This window comes from Euprymna scolopes, chromosome 28, assembly GCF_053919585.1.
Source record: "Euprymna scolopes isolate OS-2025 chromosome 28, ASM5391958v1, whole genome shotgun sequence".
Lineage (NCBI taxonomy): Eukaryota > Metazoa > Mollusca > Cephalopoda > Sepiida > Sepiolidae > Euprymna > Euprymna scolopes.
The window spans coordinates 17,888,419-17,908,978 of record NC_136509.1 but is presented as its reverse complement, the minus strand read 5'-3'; positions in this window follow the sequence as shown (position 1 = coordinate 17,908,978).

Sequence of the window (20,560 nt, the reverse complement as noted above, 5' to 3'; positions counted from 1 at the left end):
CGATGACCAACTCCATTGGCTTCGGTCATTAATTACATGGCCGAGCATGTACTCTACCCTTGGAGTATCACCTCCGCCTTTTGAGGGTTGGCGCGGTAAATATGTTGTTTGAAAGGGGTGCATTCCCAACATCTACGTCGTGTTGGGTAATGGTCACTTTTTGGGGCGTATCCGGGAACAACGCACGGAAATCCCAAATGAGTTTTATCATCTCTTCTCGTCACTAGCTAGATGAGTGACCGAAGACCTGAGGTCTGCAAGAATTTCTGAATTCTGCAGCCTCCTAGGATGGTCAATTTTCCCTAGACATTCCTCAGGTGTATTTGTCTGAATGTGACGACAGTCAGATCTAGTAGCGGTTGGGACAAAGTTCGCCTTGTCCCTCTCGTGTTAAGGCTTAATCATATTTATGTGGCACATCTGTGTGGCCTTGCGACGATCTGGCGCATTTACAACATGATTTTGTGCAATCGCATGCGGACCGTGGAACATTACTTTTAGGGGTTGACTAGGTGTGGACAACAGCACTAAAACCGTGTCTCCGACTTCAAAGGTTCGAGAGACGGTGTTCCGATCATACCGTCTCTTCATCTTACCTTGAACCGATTTAAGCTTTTCTTGAGCTATCTCACTCGTCTCTTGCAATTATACTCGAAAACGTGGTACATAGTCGAGCAGAAATCTATTCTCGCGACTCTCCTGCATTCATTTATGCTTCAGCAGTGATAGGGGCCCACGCACAAAATGGTCAGACGAGCTTAAACGGGCTGAATCACAGCGACTCTTTGGTAGCATCTCATGCTGCAAACATTAAGAACGAAAGGCGTTCATCTCAGTCACTCTGATGGTTGAAGTAGTATGTCCGTACCATGTTTTGTAAGGTCGAGTGAAAGCGCTCAAGGGCTCTTTGGGATTGAAGATGATATGCACAGTATGTTACGATTGTGATACTCAAACTACTCGTAGCTTGCTGGAACATTTTCGATATGAAGTTCGATTCCTGGTCAGATTGTAATAACTTCGGCAGTCCAACTATGGAAAAGAAGATGAGCAAAGCTTTTGCAATTTTCTCAGCCGATATATTCCGGAGGGGTATTGCTTCGGGAATCGGGTTGATACACACATAATTGTTAATATGTTCACATTATCGCGTTTAGTCTTCGGGTGTGGACTAACACAATCGATGAGTATCCGATGGAACGGCTCTTCGAATGCACACATCGAGTGGAGGGGAGCATTGAGGATTCGCTGATTTGGTTTTCCCACCATTTGACATGTATGACAAGTTTTACAGTCTTTCACCACGTCCCTACGGATTCCCGGCCAATACAAGTGCTTGGTAATTCATTTGTCTTTCGGATACCCATATGGCCTCCTATGGGAGTCTTGTAGGCCGTCCATAACACTTTGTATCCTTTCTATAAAGCAAACTAGTGCACGGTAGACCAGTCCTCGGGGGAAGCTATATGTGGAGGTCCTTACTTCCTCACCAATGTACCGTCTTTGACAAAGTAGCCAGACGGCACTATGTCCAGCGTTTCTGCATCTGCTGAAGTGTTTGGCACTGTCATTACTTTCAAGGGTGCGGCTGCTACGATTTTTCTGGTCAAATTATTGCCAAGTAGCATCGCTATGTCTCTCATGGGTAGATCATTTACCACTCCGATTTCTATAGTATCACATACTATGTCAGACTCGAGGGTCACTTTATGAAGTGGACCGCTGGCAGAGCCCTTTTCCGACTCCCTGTATAATTACGACTTTATCCGTGGCCGTATGTGCTCCAAAAGCCATACACTCCTTCAGTATTAATGACTGAGTTTCCCCAGTGTCACTTAATATTTTTATGCTTGATTTATTCATAGGGTCACCCACGGGATACACCGAACCGTCTGAGAGAAAAGGTCTGTATTCCGCTCGAATATCATCTGCGTCCGATTTCGTAATGCTTCTCCCTGATGCGAGAAAACCTTGCGATTTACTCGGAGGCACGTCTCTGTATTCCGCTTCTTTCATTTTTGCCAAGGAAATTGCTGCGATGTGTCCTTCCTTTCCACAGTAGAGAAACGTCAGCGTTCTCCATCTCTCCGCCTATTGGCTGGTTGGAGGATGAGTTTTACTTCTTGCGCTGCCCGATCGGTTACAGTTGCCCCTCTTAATCGACCTCATTCTCGGACCAGCGCTAGCCGCCATTGCTGGGTTAGGGTCGCTTCCGTCAGCAAACGGGTCACTCGACTTGTTCTTTCCCCGCCATACGCTGCGTCTACTTATCTCTAGTAAAGATAAACTTTGAGATTATCATACATACACCGCTTGAACTCCTTCATCAGCATTAGCTGTCTTAGCCTATCATAGTTTGTCCCTCACGCTCTTGGCTGCGCATCACCTATCAAATAAGGCCTTTTTTTGACGAGAGAACTCTATATATGTCTGCTTGTTATCCTTCCCGTGACCTCTAAACATCTGGCTGTATGCACCTGGAACCATCTTGTAACTTTCAAAGATTGCGGACTTTACACTGTTATAGTAAGCGCCATCCCCTGCCGATAGAGACGCATATATTTTCTGTGCTTTACCTTTTAGCACTGTTTGCAACAGTAAGGTCCACATCTCAATCGGGCAGTTCAAGCTTGAGGTGATCTTCTCAAAATGATGAAAATACTTTCCATTTCAGCCTCATTAAATGCTGGCACGAGTTTTATCTGTTTAGTAAGGCCGAACTCATTTCGCTTTTTACTATCCTATATTCGATTTCTTGGCGCCGCGTCTCTTGTTTAATTCTCGCTTTTTCTAACTTTACCCTGGCTTTTCCATCTCAATCTCTCTATCGCTCTCGATTTTGGCTCTCTCAAATTCAATTTGAGCATGTGAAAGTTCGAGCGAATGTTACACAAGAGTATCCAACGTATCATCTTCAAAGTTATCGTTATCAATCATGTGCTCTGCTACTATTCTCACTAGTTCAGATTTTCTTATAGAGCCTTTCGGCTCTATCTCTTATGCTGTTGCTGTTATCTTTTTTCAACCTTTTAGTTCCTCAAATGTGAGAGAATTTAGAAAAGTCTCTACTACATTTGACCTCGAAAAACAGTTTCATTTGACCTCGAAAAACAGTTTCATCTGACCTACAAAAACAGTTTCATTTGACCTCAAAAACGGTGTGCAAAAGAAAGCTAAACTAACAGGATCGATGCGGGACATGGAGGGTGTAATCTAGAAGTCCGATGAAAAAACTAGTATATAATTCTTGGTGGATGAGTCGGTGGAGTACAGTATTCGGGCACTTTGACCGTGACAGGAAAATTTTAACATAAGCGGGGAAAGAACAAGTCGAGTGACCCGTTTGCTGACGGAAGCGACCCTAACCCAGCAATGGCGGCTAGCGCTGGTCCGAGAATGAGGTCTGTGACAGGTAGCATTTATTCCTGGGCTTCGATGAGGAATTTCCTTTTTCTTTTTCTTATTATTCTTCTGTTCGCCCGATCCGTTTTCTTTTTCTATCTCCTTTTCAAACCTTCTGCTAACCAATCACAATGACAGCCTCTGGTCAACTGACTTTGCTTGCTGAAAAAATATGGTCAGGATTAGGACTCCTTGAAAGCAGTGATGGGTCTTTCACTTCCTTCCATCATCAAACCACTTGGATCTGATGAAATATTTTCTTGTATACTGTGAACTCCCGGTGTTCGTTTGGGAGAAGGGGCCTCTCACACACTATCATTCAAAAAATAAAAATGATAAATAGTCTTCCTATGCTCGATAAGAGAAGAGCCTTGAGCAGCTGTTAATATTCTACCTTGCTCTACGTACACGTGGAATATATATATATATATATATATATATATATATATATATATATTAGGAGTAAGATGATTGATAATATATAATTAAAAATAAAAATTAAAAATCAGTTTCACAAGGAAGAATAAAGAAAATTAATAAATTGTACGATCGTTTCGGAAACGATTTTGTTTAGACAAGTCTTAGCCAATAATTTTATCATTTGATTTTATTGTCTGTTCTTCCTTGAGAAACCGATTTTTAATTTTAATTATAAATTATGAATCATTTTACTCAATATTAAAATAGCTCAAGTATATCTATTCCTATCAAGCTTATAATATATCTACATTACAACGAACACTGTTTTCTTTTAATTGTATTAATGCATTTACTAATAAATTGAAATAAACTTTGATCTTAAGACTGTTGCTCTAATCCCCTTAATATATATATATATATATATATGTATATATATATATATATATACATATATATATATATACATATATATTTGAAACATTTAAAACTATAAAAATAATGTCCTTCGTTGGAAAATTATTTTGTTCGAAATTCCATTAATTTACTGCATCGCTGGATCATTTTACTTACATGAACTGAGATTAGTACCTATTTTCTTAAGGGGATCATCAGTTGTTTACCATGAAACACTATTTCGGCGATTTAAAAAGAAAACAGTACATTATATCCAGGCTTCCCAGCAGTGTTGATCAAACAGCACCTTCCTTAAAACACACGAACAAAAATATTTTGGATACCGGATTTAGTTTTCCTTCTCTCCTGGTAAATTACGCTACCACAGTCATGTCATTTACAAAGTGTTTCTTGTTTGTTTCATCCATTCCTGTCTCCAAAAATAATTGTGCTTGTTATTTACAAAATACTGTTTTTATGTCTATATTCATTATACTACTACATATTTAGAACTACCATACTAGTTATTATATTTGCACACACACACATACGCACACACCCACACACACACACATATATATATATGCACTTAATAATCTTTTTAAAAAATTCTTTTTTTAAGAATAGATTTTAATCTCCTCCGACTTAAGGTTACCAATACTACAATCTAAAAGGTTATGGAACACAAGGCTACATTCCAAAGATTTATTTTTAAAATTTACATTTTTATTAAATTAGGCTTTTTACACATGATCAAAATTACAAGACCAGAGACAAAGATTCTATTAAATTGTACAAAAAGCGTATGAAAAGTGTATGAAAACATTCAACAATCAAACTTAATAATGAGTTCTACCACCATTGCTTTTGATGACTTCAAAAATTATTTGGGGCATGCTAGAAATAAGGGTTTCCATTAAAGTGCGGGGGATCCTGCTGCAGTTGCTGAAGCTGGCTTCACGAAGGTCATTTTTTGTTAAATATTGTTTGCCATTTCGATAAACTTTTCTTGTCATCCATCCCCAAATATTTTCAATTGGGTTCAAGTCTGGTGAACATTCAGGGTGTCCCAAGAGATGGACTTCATTTTCTTGTAGAAAGGTTAAGGTCCATCTTTCAGTATGGATTGCAGCACCATCCCCACGCAAACGATGACCCTCCATCATCAAAGATGCTTTTTGTAGCATGCTAATAGAACCAGCTGCTATCTGACACTCTGCACCACCTGGGGCCCCTTCGTCCCTCTGTGAGAAAAAGCAGCCCATACCATTACGGACCCTCCATCACTATAACGTGTTTAAATAATTTCAAGGTACATGTTTTTGTCATGCCAATATCGCTGGAAGCCATCAAGACCATCTAAATTGAATTTTATCTCATCAAAAAACAGGACTTTCTTCCACTTCTCAACGTCCCAAGTTTGGTATTCACGACCAAATCATAAGCAGTCTACAACTTGGATGTCTTCAAGTCTAATGTTAACAAATTCCTAATGAACCGCCCCCTTAAGTAAACACTCCATCAAATCTCCACACTAACGTAATGTACTTGCAATAACCCTTATCCCTGAGTGGCTTCCGGGCCTTGATAAGTGGTGATCACCGTGTAAAAAAAAAAGTCCACCTTGTGACGTGGAAGCAATCAAGGAATTTGTTTTCGCTGTTTATTTACCATGCCTGTTTTTGTAAGTGTCGTCTGCTGGTTCTTGGACTTCAATCAGCATCTTCAACCGCCTTAACCTTCCTAGAAGAAAGTTCTCTGTCATTCATCCCGTCTGATTCTCCTACTCAATGCAGGAGAAAAATTTTTTTTTTTTTTTTGGGGGGGGGCTACTCAAGGATTTTGTTTTCCATAATTCTCAGTGTTCTTTAGAAAGTTACAACTAACAGTTTTACTGCGATTTGCCTAAGCTGCTATCGCTCGTTGTGACAAACCTTGATTATGTAATCCTAGAATTCGAGGGCGCTCAATTTCGGTTAGTTTTATTGCTTCATGCATGGTAACACTTTTACACAGTGATTGCTAATCTCTAACTGAACTAAAACATTAGAATTGCCAGAAATCTAACAATTTATACCCTTGGTCTTATAATTTTGATCATATGTAAAAAACTTAATTTAATAAAAATGCAAATTTAAAAAAAAATTTTTTTGATTGCACCTTTTTGTTTCCATAACCTTTTAGATTATTAACCTTAAGTCGGAAGAATTGAAAATCTATCCCTAAAAAAATCCAAGAATAGTAAAGATTTATAATTTTGATTACCTTGGTAAATTTATTGTAATATATATATATATATATATATATATATATATATATATATATATATATATATATATAAATTTATATATATATATATATATATATATATATATATATATATATATATATATTAGCAAAATATTTCCACCAAGCTTGAGGAGATCTAGAATGTTTGCGGTTCCATTCAAATACTTACTGAAAGTCATCTTCTAAAGTTCCTGTTTTTGATATGTGTACATTCATGTTCCATGATGTCTATTATAGAGCATCGTCCTCCTTTAAACTCGTCAGGTAGTCAATCGATGTCATTTCTAATTTAATTGGCTAATTCGTTTGACCCTCGTTGCCTTATTCTCATTAAATTCATTAGAATTGAAACTCCAATCAGCAATAAGTTCATTATACTTGATGCTCTATACAGCTGGTTGATTAGTAGCAATTAGTCACTGCACACATTGATGACTTGCAATAGTTTTACCGATTTTAGTCAAAGACTTTCTCAAATGATTAATCAATAGATTAAGGACGGTCAATCTTGGGACAGATGGTTGGCCTTTCTAATATACCAGCTGACCATAGTTTCGTTTAGGGGTGAAAAATGTAATGTGTTTTACTCATTAAGGTCACGTTACAATGAAACTCTCTCTCTCTCTCTCTCTCCTTGTATGTAGATGTATATATGTATATATATATATATATACAAATAAATACACATTGCTCTTTATTATGAATTGGAATGCAGCAAATTGTACTTATTAATTTGTAAGGAATTAGCATGAATACTTAGGTATAAATATACACGCCTTTATTTATGTTAATTCCAAGTCAACAATTGAGGCTAATGTCCGATATTAGGTAAACTACGTCAGTAACGATTAAGTTTGGTATTATGAATTTTTACAAGGGTTAAGTTTAGTTTATGTCAGTATAATCTTAATCTGTAAACAGAACCGTTCTCGAATACATGTGACGTGAAGTATAGGCAGGAGCTTAGTTAAAACTCAGTAGACAAAATCGATTTGCACGATGAATAACGTCATGTTTTCGAGCGAGAAAAAGACTAAGATTTTCAGATCAGTCTCTTCATAGAACTCATGCGAACGAGACACATTTCATGATGTAGAAAACTGGCAATTTCAACAATTGTAACTTTGACATCCGTCCGCCTGCCTTACTCATATATTATGTTAGTAAATTAGAAATAAACTTAAGTGATTAATTAAAAAAGCTAACATTAGTCTCTCTCCCTTCTAAGTCCATTAAGTGCATTCTTTCGTAATCAAACCATTTTAAAAAATTAGCTAAAAGGGTTTTTGTCTCTTTACTGCATTGAAGAAATTTTATATGTCTGGCCCTATTCATGACAAATCAGGGCTAGAAATAAAAGGAAGATGAAACAGATAGTGCAACGATGTCTGGATGGAATAGCGACCATAAAAGAAAACGAAACTCCCGTAAAAGACCCATATAACACCCTGCGCACGTATTTATAAAGATTTGTATTTGATTTATTTCGTAATTGAAAATGTTGCAACTTGATGTAATATAAAGCTGTCTTTAAAGTTCGTAATAATACCTGCTAAAAATCGAATTTTCATTCGCATAGTAATAAAAAAAGAAACTAAATTAATAATTAATCCACAAAATAAAGACTATCATCTTCCAAGACTTTCTATAATGGATCTGCAAGCTTTTGAATCTGGTCAAAGTACCATTCAGCCGACTTTGTGAACGATATCAAGTAGCCTCACGTAAACTTTAACGGCCGTTTCGAACGATACTTATCTTCAATACTCATGTCGGCAGAGTCAAAACGCTTGCACGACTTTGAGATCGCCGCATATGCAATTGTTCCTTTACCATCGACAACACAAATCTCTTCTACGGCTTTCCTGCTTGAAATATCTTGATTCCAGCAGTAAGAGATCAAAACTCGCAGCTCAGTTTTATCAATTGCCACTTAGAATAAAAAAATAAAATCAGTATAACAATATGAACACTATAACAATATAAATACATTAGCAATATAAAAACTATAACAATATAAATACATAAACAATATAAACACTATAACAGCAAAAATACATAACCAATATAAACACTATAACAATATAAATACATTAGCAATATAAAAACTAAACCAATATAAATACATAAACAATATAAAAACTATAACAATATAAATGCATAAACAATATAAACACTATAACAATATAAATACATAAACAATATAAACACTATAACAATATAAATACATGAAACTTATAAACACTATAATAGTAAAAATACATAAACAATATAAACACTATAACAATATAAATACATAAACAATATAAACACTATAACAAAAGGAACATAAACAATATAAACACTATAACAGCATAAATACTTAAACAAGATAAACACTATAGCAATATAAATACATAAACAATATAAACACAATAACAATATAAATACATAAACAATATACACACTATAACAGCATAAATACTATAACTATATAAACACAATAACAATAGAAACGTAAACAATATAAACACTATAAAAGTATAAATGCATAAACAATATAAACACTATCACAATATAAATACATAAACAACATAAAAACTATAATAATATAAATACATAAACAATATAAACACTATAACAATATAAATACATAAAACTTATAAACACTATAACAATATAAATACATAAACAATATAAACACTATAACAATATAAATACATAAACAATATAAAGACTATAATAGTATAAATACATAACCAATATAAACACTATAACAATATAAATACATAAACAATATAAACACTATAACAATATAAATACAGAAACAATATAAACAATATAACATTATAAATACATAAAACTTATAAACACTATAACAATATAAATACATAAACAATATAAACACTATAACAATATAAATACATAAAACTTATAAACACTATAACAGTAAAAATACATAAACAATATACACACTATAATAGTATAAATACATAAACAATATAAACACTATAACAATATAAATACATAAACAATATAAACATTATAACAATATAAATACATAAACAATATAAACACTATCACAATGTAAATACATGAAACTTATAAACACTATACCAATATAAATACACAAACAATATAAACACTATAACAATATAAAAACATAACCAATATAAACACTCTAACAATATAAATACATAAACTATATACACCCTATAACAATATAAATACATAAACTATATAAACACTGTAACAATATAAATACATAGACAATATAAACACTATCACAATATAAATACATGCACATTATAAACACTATAACAATATAAATATATAAACAATATAAACACTATAGCAATATAAATACATAAACAATATAAACACTATAACGATATAAATACATACACATTATAAACACTATAACAATATAAATACATAAACAATACAAACACTATAACAATATAAATACATAAACAATATAAACACTATAACAATATAAATACATACACATTATAAACACTATAACAATATAAATACATAACCAATATAAACACTATAACAATATAAATACATAAACAATATAAACACTATAACAATATAAATACATACACATTATAAACACTATAACAATATAAATACACAAACAATATAAACACTATAACAATATAAATACATAAACAATATAAACACTATAACAATATAAATACATAAACAAAATAAGCACTATAACAATGTAAGTATATAAGCAATATAAACACTATAACAATAGAAATATAAAAACAATATAAACACTACAACAATATAAATGCATAAACAATATAAACACTATAACAATATAAATACATAACCAATATAAACACTATAACAATAGAAACATAAAAAATATAGATACATACACATTATAAACACTATAACAATATAAATACATAAACAATATAAACACTATAACAATATAAATACATAAACAATATAAACACTATAACAATATAAATACATACACATTATAAACACTATAACAATATAAATACATAACCAATATAAACACTATAACAGCATAAATACATAAACAATATAAATACTATAACAATATAAATACATAAACAATATAAACACTATAACAATATTAATACATAAATAATATAAACGCTATAACAATATAAATACATAAACACTATAAACACTATAACAGTATTCTTAATGCGGGTAACACTCAGAATACAATTGCGAATTATTTATAACTTTTAGCCAGTCATAGCTGACGGAACGAGAACAAGCCACATTCATGGATTAAGTAAAAGGTTTAAAATTCTGTGCATACTCCTAAGTTCAACAAGATACACTTTAAGAAGATCAGAGGTGACATTAACTGAAACGTTGTGACAATAAGATGAGAACAATACTCCAAAATAATGCACAAATAATCAATCATCATCTCAAAAATTCAGGTACACATTTTTTCTTTACTAGAACATCACATCTGTGGAACAAGATAATACATATCTGCTTCCCCACCGACTACAACCGGGTCGTCTTCAAATCAAATGTAAATAGATACTTGTTGAGCCGTCCTTTTATAACGTTGTAATTACACCCTAACACGTCGTATGTAGAGAGAGAGAGAGAGAGAGAGAGAGAGAGAGAGAGAGAGAGAGAGAGAGAGAGAGAGAGCGCAATGAAACACACACAAAAAATGCGACTAAAATGATTTCTTATTTGAAGTAAAGTGCACTTATTTATGGTACTTTCCAAATAACGCAATCCGTCTTTTATTTTAATATCTTTTAGTTTGCTACATACTTAACAAATCTCCGCCGTGTCGGACACATGTGTTTTCTTTTCCCACGTCGACACGTCTGCTTGATCTGTCGCCACGCGAGTTTCAAATCTCTCACGTTGGTCCATCTTTGGCTCCGTGTCCCCCCGCCAGGCGTGTTTGCTTTTTCAAATCTTAATTTGCTTTTCTTTCTGCTATGTTTGCATTTCGCCCCACGACACTCGACCTTCAGATTGTTATTTTTTTGTTGTTTAAAATTCGGATTGCTTATTGGTTCAAAAGTTTATCATGCACTAACTAGTGCACCAAATCCACATGGCTACGTTTATTTTTCTACGCGTCTCTTTCTTTTCTCTTCCTCCGCTGTGATCTCATCTCATATACCCTCTTGCTCATTTGCATATCTGAGATGCAATTGCCGTTGCTGTTCCACACGTGCCAGCGACTCTGTCACACTCTTGGGTCCCGCTTAATTTATTTCCCTGTGCCGCTGATCATTGTCTTACTAATTCTCGAGTTGCCCTTGAGCCTTGATAAATGTTGATGAACCAGTAAAAAGTTCAGTAGAATTCTTTCTATATTTGTGTCAGCATATCAATTCCTTCTTTTTAATTATTCTGTACTTATGCAGTATAATTAGGTTTCAATAAAAAAATATTTTAGATAAAAACAATATACCCAATTATTTTACTTGGGAGTAACCACTTATAAAGGCCCGAAAGCCACTGGAGGATAAGGTTTTATGAATGCAAGACGGCAGTGAAGTAATCGCTAATGGTGTAAATTGGATGGAATTTGCTTATTTATGGGGACCGTGCAACAAGAACTTGTTGACATTGGATTTGAATATTACCATGTAGTATTTTAGTCAGGAAGCATGCCAGTGGAACAGGGTTCCGCAGGCGGGCAGTTCTGGGAAATAAATTTTGTTCATGGAATCTGAGTTTATATTTAGGCACAGATAGAGAATGTAGGGGAAATCATATATAGTAGTTGTAGCTAGTCGAGTGTTGCGTATTATGTCGAAATTATTAAAAATTGTAAAAGTTACGAAAAATGACCCACTAGAAAAAAGTTACAAATAAAATTATTGAATTACGAGATATAGACTTATCTTATTTGTTAATGTTAACGTTTTAAAAGCCAGCGGAGATAGCTGCAGTCTATGATTTTGACAAATTCGCCATTTCAAAATAAAAAATGGCGGACAAATAAGATTTATATTTTTTTTTGTGAAAAAATAGATCTCGCAGGTCTTGTACACGATGATTTTTCTTAATATTTAGAATGTTTACTATTCGACATTATACGTAAGTACAGGATCTTTTTTTTTTTTTACCGAAAATACATTTTTAAAAATAGTCAATGCTGGAACACAACATACATTTTTCTAAACTAATAATCGCGTATATGTTGATGCTTTAGACATAACTGGGATGGAGGTGTTCGGTCATATTCAGATATCACAATACAAAATAAACATATTTTATCTGACTAGATTTGAACTTGCTTTCACTGATTTCATCATTCACGTAGATATCCATTGCACTGCTTGTGCATATCAGGATACAGCAAAGAAAAGAAAAACCTTTTATATCTTTTACTGGGTTTTTGGATACACAGTTATTTTAATTTTTTAATTTGTGACCCTTCTTTAAATTCTTCCGAACGCTGAAGGAATGTTTCGCTGCAGGTGGTCAGTGCTTTCTAATTTGATTGCCCAATTAATTTGAACTTCGGTTCTTAATTATCATTTAATTCGATGGATTTGAGACTACGATTTGTTGATTAGTTCATTATAGTCAACACAGCTAAATAAAACGTTAATTAGTAGCAATTAGTCACTGCGCTAATTGGTAAAGTACGTTTCGTTTACCGTTTTTATTTTTAGACATTTTCAAATGATCCCAAAGATCAATGTTAGAACAGACGATTTGTCTGTATTACTTATACAGAGAGCCTTAAATTTTTGTATAAGCATTTAAAATTGTTGTAGACTTGAGGCAATTCAGTGTATTATTGGTATACATGTTATAAGATGACCAACCAAATTGTATGATTTCAGGTTCAAATGAACAACTACTGCAGGAATTGGAATACACCCTACTAAAACCTGATTGTCACAAGGGTTGAATCTGCAAAATTCAGCATGAACGTAAGGATACTTTAAAAGAACGATTTGCAATAAAATTTTATTTTAAACTTAGAAAAATGCCAAAGAAACGTAGGAGAGTAATCATATTGCTTTTACCATCTTGCATGAATAGAGCATCAATTTTTGAGTGACATAAGAGATTCAAGGAAAGCAGAGAGTGTGCGAGGGATGATGAGAAGTGTGAAAGGAGTAAGCAAGTCAGAACACCAGTTTTTATTCGTTAAATAAAGAATTTAATGGATAACGACCGTCGTGTGTCTATAGAGACAATAAGTGCACAGTTTGATACCAATCTGAGAAATGTACAAAAAATTATTCGTGAAGAACTAAAGGTGCGGAAAATTAGTGCGAATTTTGTCCCAAGTCTGCTCGGAGAAGATCAAAATATTTTATTAAGGTGCGAATAAACTCTGTGTATAATCTAGACCTCACTTTATGTGGCTTTTGATTATTCCCTAAGCTCAAGGAAAACCTGAGATACTGTCGTTATGAGATAATTGAGAATATGGAAGAGGCTGTGACGAGGGTCATTGACATGCTCACACAACAGGACTTTCATGGGGCCTTCTAAAATTGTTGAAACGGTACAGCAAGTGCATTGTCGCCGGAAGAGATTACTTCAAAGGTGATTAGAGTTTCATGGATGTACTGTCAATAACAGTGCCCAGACGAAAAAGTCGTAAAACTTACTGAAGTCATCTTGTAATTATGAATAGGAATTTCTGTTTTTAGTTATTTCATGCGAAACACGTGTCTTATCCATTGTTCTTCCTTTTTTGAAGAATCGGTTTACTTCCCCATTAAAAACCGATATTTTATTTAATCTTAACTTCATTGGGAAGCAAGTAAATATAAACTATTTACTGTTTTTGCATTATCTTATTTCTTTAATTTTCATTTTCTTACGATTTTCTTCAAGCTTGGAATGGGGCATCCTACCGGATGCCAGACATTCATCCGCTATCTCCTACATTCTAACCGAGAGATCTTTTTATAAATCTAACGCCCCTTAAAACGCAATTGTTTGTATATTCCTTGCAGTTGGTTCATCGAGTTTATTGTAAGTGGATGCAGCCTTGTATATTAAGTAAAATCCCATGGGTAAATGGATGAAGTTGGCATATATATATATATATATATATATATATATATATATATATATATATATATATATATATATATATTCCATGGGTAAATAAGAACTATTCTTCCATAAGTTTTATAATTTTCACTCCCCATTCTTTACCTGACTAATTCTATTTATTTAAACATAAATGCAAACATGTCTTATTAAAAATATCAGGTGAAATTAGAAATAAGTATAACACGATCAGCCGGTCACTGGCGTATGACTGGCTTCACATGTTACACTAATTGTCTTTGAAGCGGTTTCATAAAGATGTGAAGATGGCCAGTCATTCGGGACTGTGTAACAAGAAGAAAAGCATACCTGAGATGTTGAATGTGGGTGTAGCTCCTTTATTTTCTCAAGATGACCTCTTCACCCTGGTGGCATTCTGGTTGGACTTTTCTGCTTCGTCCTCCGGACTACTTCGTTGTTTGATGGAAGCATTCATGGCAGACTCAATAAAACACACAACACGACACAGTCATAATATTTATGAGAAATCTTAACTATTTTATTTCTATACATAAATATATTTTACAATATTTTACAATATCTTACAAAACGGATCAAAAGCAATTAATACTTAAACTTTAAAAATTATTAGACTGAGCTAGCGATATAGATAGTCCTAACTAGTGCTGATGGACAGAAACACGCGTACTACCCCATGTAGCCCGGCCGAAAAAAGGGTCGATCTAGAAAGGGAATTCTGGGATTGCATTTCTTTGTATCTCCACGCTTATGGCCAAATCACCACCCGGCCATGCTGTAGAGCGTGTTAGCAACCGTGGTACAGAGATATAGTGCCACATAAGGACCATTGAAAGATTTCTGCCCTACTCCACAAATGATTAAACAGGGTATCGATCACATCGGGTAAGAATATTAATTTTATGTTTATGAATTCTTGCGACGTGAATTAACAATTTGTATTCTCTATATACTATTATTCTTGTTTTTTTTTCTTGGTTAGTGCATACGTTACTCATTGAAAAACGCCAACTAAAATTTTGGAGGGTCAAAGTACACAAAAAAAATATAACGAACACTTTTTATTCCTCTGGAAGATGCCGTGGACCCCGGTTGGGAAACCATGTTGGACAAATCTATTAGTAACCAATCATGTTCGATTCCTATGTTCGTAATACAATTTATGTATAAGTAAAAATAAATATTGAAGAGAAACGTTTCAGACATGCTAATTCATAGGATTGTTACACAAATGTTTATTTATTACGCTGTAAAACGATATTGGCGGAACAATCATTTTAGATTTTTTGATTGCTATGAAAAGTCACAGAAAGCCTTGTCCAAAGACATTAATGAAACGATAATATGAGTTATACATTCACATGTCTGCAGTACCTAATGTCATAACTGTTAGAGAATAGCGGACAGAAGCAGTGATTTATCTGTCTATCGGTCTATCTATCTGTTTATCTAATTGTCGGCGTATATATCTATCCGTTTTTTCTATCTATCTATTTGTCTGTTTTTCTATCTATCTATCTATTTATCTATTTATCGATCTATATATCTATCTGTTTACATAAATATCTATCTACAGTTGAGCGGACAATAGAGATTAAAAGCGCCGTGTTTTGACAGGTTGTCAAGCATGTCAAACTATGACCTGGTCAGTTTCCACCGGAAAGTACCCAAACAGGTGATCGAACGTGACGTGTCGCATGTCACGTGTTCCGATCTGCGCGAGCATCGTTCAGTTGGATTGGAGACAGCGAATAAAAAAGATGGGCTAAAATGGGGCTTACCATGAGGGGAGGGAGAAGACTCAGAATGGAGACCTAGAAGAACTACCCCAAACCAAGACCGTTAATTACTCCTTTGTCATAACGAATACCCGGGAGTAAATAAGCATATAAAATTTTACATCGTCTTGGGTTCTGTTTTGAGTGTTTTTTCTAACAAACTCCAGCTTCCCCAAGAACGGTTGACAAAACTCCCCGACGAAACAATAGCAGAACGGATATGTTGTGTATATGTAATTATATGCTCTGACATGCACCAACACCTAGAGGAATCACATGCCACTTAAATAGGCAATTAGAACAAGGACAACAGTCCGTTACACAAAAGACACAACGTACATAGAGACACTCATATGGTGTGTTATGATAAGACCATAAAAGACATTAGTAGTGCTACATTACACATTCAAAGATCACAAACGCGAACACGTATAAACACATGTACGATTCAGCTGTACACACAAGTACGTATATATAAACACCATCTACAACAATAACAACCTAATACAACGCCATGAAAGAAGCTCTCATTTTCAGCGTCTTAATAACATTTCAAGTTTAAAGACTAAATATGTACAAAGGCCGTTCCATAAGTAATGACTCCTATTCTTTATTTCATCGGAATGAATCAGACGTGATTGCAAATTGCATTGTCTTGATGACTGAACATATGCATTCATATTATAATAGTTTCATCTCTCTGTTGCAGATATTGCCAGTGTGGGGCTCGAAGAACGCAAACCCGGTCATGAGCGTGCATCAGAATGAAGCGTCGTTCAATTTCTTGCAGAAAAAATTAATCCGACCAATATTTACCGGCTCCTGTTGAACGCTTATGAAGCCGATGCAGTTGATGCCAGCACTGTTAGAGGATGAGTTCGTCGATTTCTAAGTCGCGACAGAGATGTGTGTGACAAAGCACCCTCCGGAAACTCATGCACAACCATCATAATAGAAAACACTGTGCGCCTCAACCAACTTATCCGCACTGATCGGCGATAAACGGTGAATGAAATGCGTGTAGAGTTTAATGTGGGTGTCAGTAAATTGAAGCGATGTTGTCATCCTTAGGATACAAAAAGTGTGTAGGGTTCCACAGACGTTCAGGCAAGATCAATAGAACCACTAACGGGATTTCTGTCAGGATTGCTGAATCAGTACGAAGCTAAGTATGACGTATTCCTTAACTGGATTATCACTGGTGACGAGAGGTAGTGTCACCTCTACGAGCCGGAGTCCACTCACGCTTCCCGGCAAAGAGAAGTTAGAGACGCAAAAATATACAGGCAAAGTGATGGATACTGTCTTCTGTAACAGGAAAGGCGTCATGATCCTGGATTTCTTGAAACGAGGTTTGACTGTAACTCTGTTATTTACGTTGAAGCGTCAATAAAGCTGAAGGCTTTAACTGCTCGTGTGAGGACAGGAAAAAGGGAAACATTCCGCTTGCAACCCGACAACGCCAGGTCACACACAAGTTTGAAGACCATGAAATGCGGGACAAAGTTCGGCTCGACGGTGCTGTCTCACATACCGTAGAGTCCAGACCTGGAACCGCCAGATTTCCACTTGATTGAATCTCTGGAAGACGGTATACGTGGGCAGTATGTACTTGACGATAATACCATAATCGCAGTCGTAAAAATAAAGCAGCACTATATTTTTTCGGAGATCTTTGAGGTTAATCTCGCTCAACCCTAAAATACATTATCTCTTAGACATAGATCTTAAGATGGAATGTGGAGTGAGCACGACTCAGGATAGAAAATGAGTTCGTTCTGAAGTTCGCTGCACATGACAGATTTTAAGGAAGTGGTCAGTTTATTTAAATCGCTGCCCTGTCTTTTTTCTTACCAGTAAATATAATGCAACGCACCTTTCTTTTAATAATGAATATTGTTTTTTTACCCTTTTTAATCGACAAATACCATCGATTCAGCATTGAAAAAGTGAGGGCGAAATCGGTCAGCTGACTTCCCCTATTTTTCTGTCCTCTCCTTTTTCCGTTTTTACATAAAAAAACGTGTTTTTCTTGTTTAACTTTTAATCATGAACAATAAAAGTATTCTCTTCATGATCGCAATATTCATATTCTGTACCCCCAAATAATCATTATATATATATATATATATATATATGTATATATATATATGTGTGTGTGTGTGTATATATATGCAATACATTACAAATTAAGTTAATAAAATATATAAAAAAATATAAAAAGTATATAAACAAAAAAAAATAATAAAATAATATGCCAATGTAACTCGTAATTTCACCTAGAATATATATTACGAAATTCATAATAATCCATTTTATTCCTTACGCGATTATTCTGTCCAAATGTGTGCGCGCACACACACACACACACACACATATGTATATATATGTATAAAATGATTTGTACATGGGGTCATCGAATTTTTATCTGTTTGCTGGCTGTTTCATGAATGTGCGTGCGTAAATGGTTTACATTACAGATCATTTATTTTAAGAAAAGGTTGGCTTGAAAACACTTTTTAAAGATCGTGGCAAGTTGGCCTAATAGTTATCGTACTTCACACACTGTTTAAGGTTTTGACTTCGATCTCAGCTCGAGTATTTATTTTACTTACAAGAAGTGAACTGTTTAGAAAAACATAATACTCGCATGCACATGTCTCGGTTTCTGTATTAATTAATATATATTATTTCATATTTTATGACCGCTCAACGCATGCCGGTCTGCTAATATATATATATATATATATATATATATATATATATATATATATATATAGTCATCCACATACAGTACTGTTTCGCTGTTTCACAGCTCATCAGTGCGGCTAGACAGGCAACTACCTCAAGCCAGGATTGAAACCCGACCGTTTACACGGCAGTCAAGGCTTCTAACCATTACGCTATTGGCGACTGCTTGAACGAGTAGTGAGTTTAACGATGTTTTGATATCGTCCGAAATACCTCCGCTCGATTTGTTTACACAAAGAGCGTCGCTTATATGCTAATGGTAATTCGTTTTTCACTTCTCAATATGCTCAACTCAAGGTGAGGAGCATTAAATACTTCGATCATATTCATATATAGCCTACTAGTATATATATATATATATATATATATATATATATACTAGTAGGCTATATATGAATATGATCGAAAGTATTTAATTTGAGAGGGTATCTGAAGAAGGGTGTACAAGGGCTTAAATAAAACAAAATCGTTAGCAAAAAATAAATAAATAAATAAATAAATAATAAGTCATTAATTACAGACTAATTACCATTTTCCCCCTATGCATTCGTTTTCCATTTTGTAACACTTAAAAATTTACTCAGAAGGCAGAATAAAAATAAAACATAAATGAAAAAAAAAAAAAAAAATCATCTCTTTTGAAGGGTAAAATAAATAAAGAAAAAAAAAACCTTTCCAGCAAAGAACTAAAAAGCCATTTAGTGTGAAGAAGGCTACTTTGGCCCTTCGACCCGTGCACATCGTGATTTCTCGCCTAGTCTTTGATGTTAAATTATTTTATTGCCAGGCCCACGGCCTTCGGCATGTTAGAACGTTGCTTTTTCCTCTGCATTATCCGAAATCATCTGCAAGCAACAAACAATCAATTACGTTGCATGTTTGCACACAGTGTTCATCTTGTGGCAAATATGGTTTGGTATTCCACATGTGTCTATAAATTTTATAGTGAAAAAAAAAATGAAATATAATTAAAAATTGAAATATAATTAAAAGATACTTTAAAAAAAAGGAATAAATAAATATAGTAAAACTTAGTATAATTCTGATACATTGGAGTACTTTTCTCATCTTGAGTGTTATTTTCACAACATTTCGATCAATGTAACGTCCGACCTTCTTCAGGTGTATCTTGTCAAACTCGATAATGTTTTATGGAACACAGGAATTTGGACGAAATTTCGAAAGGTACTCTTTATTTACTTCACAGAGGTAGCATGCTCTCGTACAGTCAGCCAGTATTTCGCAATTGTATTTTTCGGTCGCCCACAGTGAGCACTAAACCTTCAACTTCAGAGGGAAATTAGTTTAACAATTGATTTTTTCAAATATTCTAACCACTGCGCCAGGAGTCCTTCCGGTTCTGAAGATGAATCCAAATAATACGAATAACCAACGTTCATCTTAAAAATTTAGAAACATACAAAAATATAGCACAAAAATATTTATTAATGGTGTTTGGTTTGGTTTGGTTATTTTGTGTTATGCCCGTGTATTTTAAT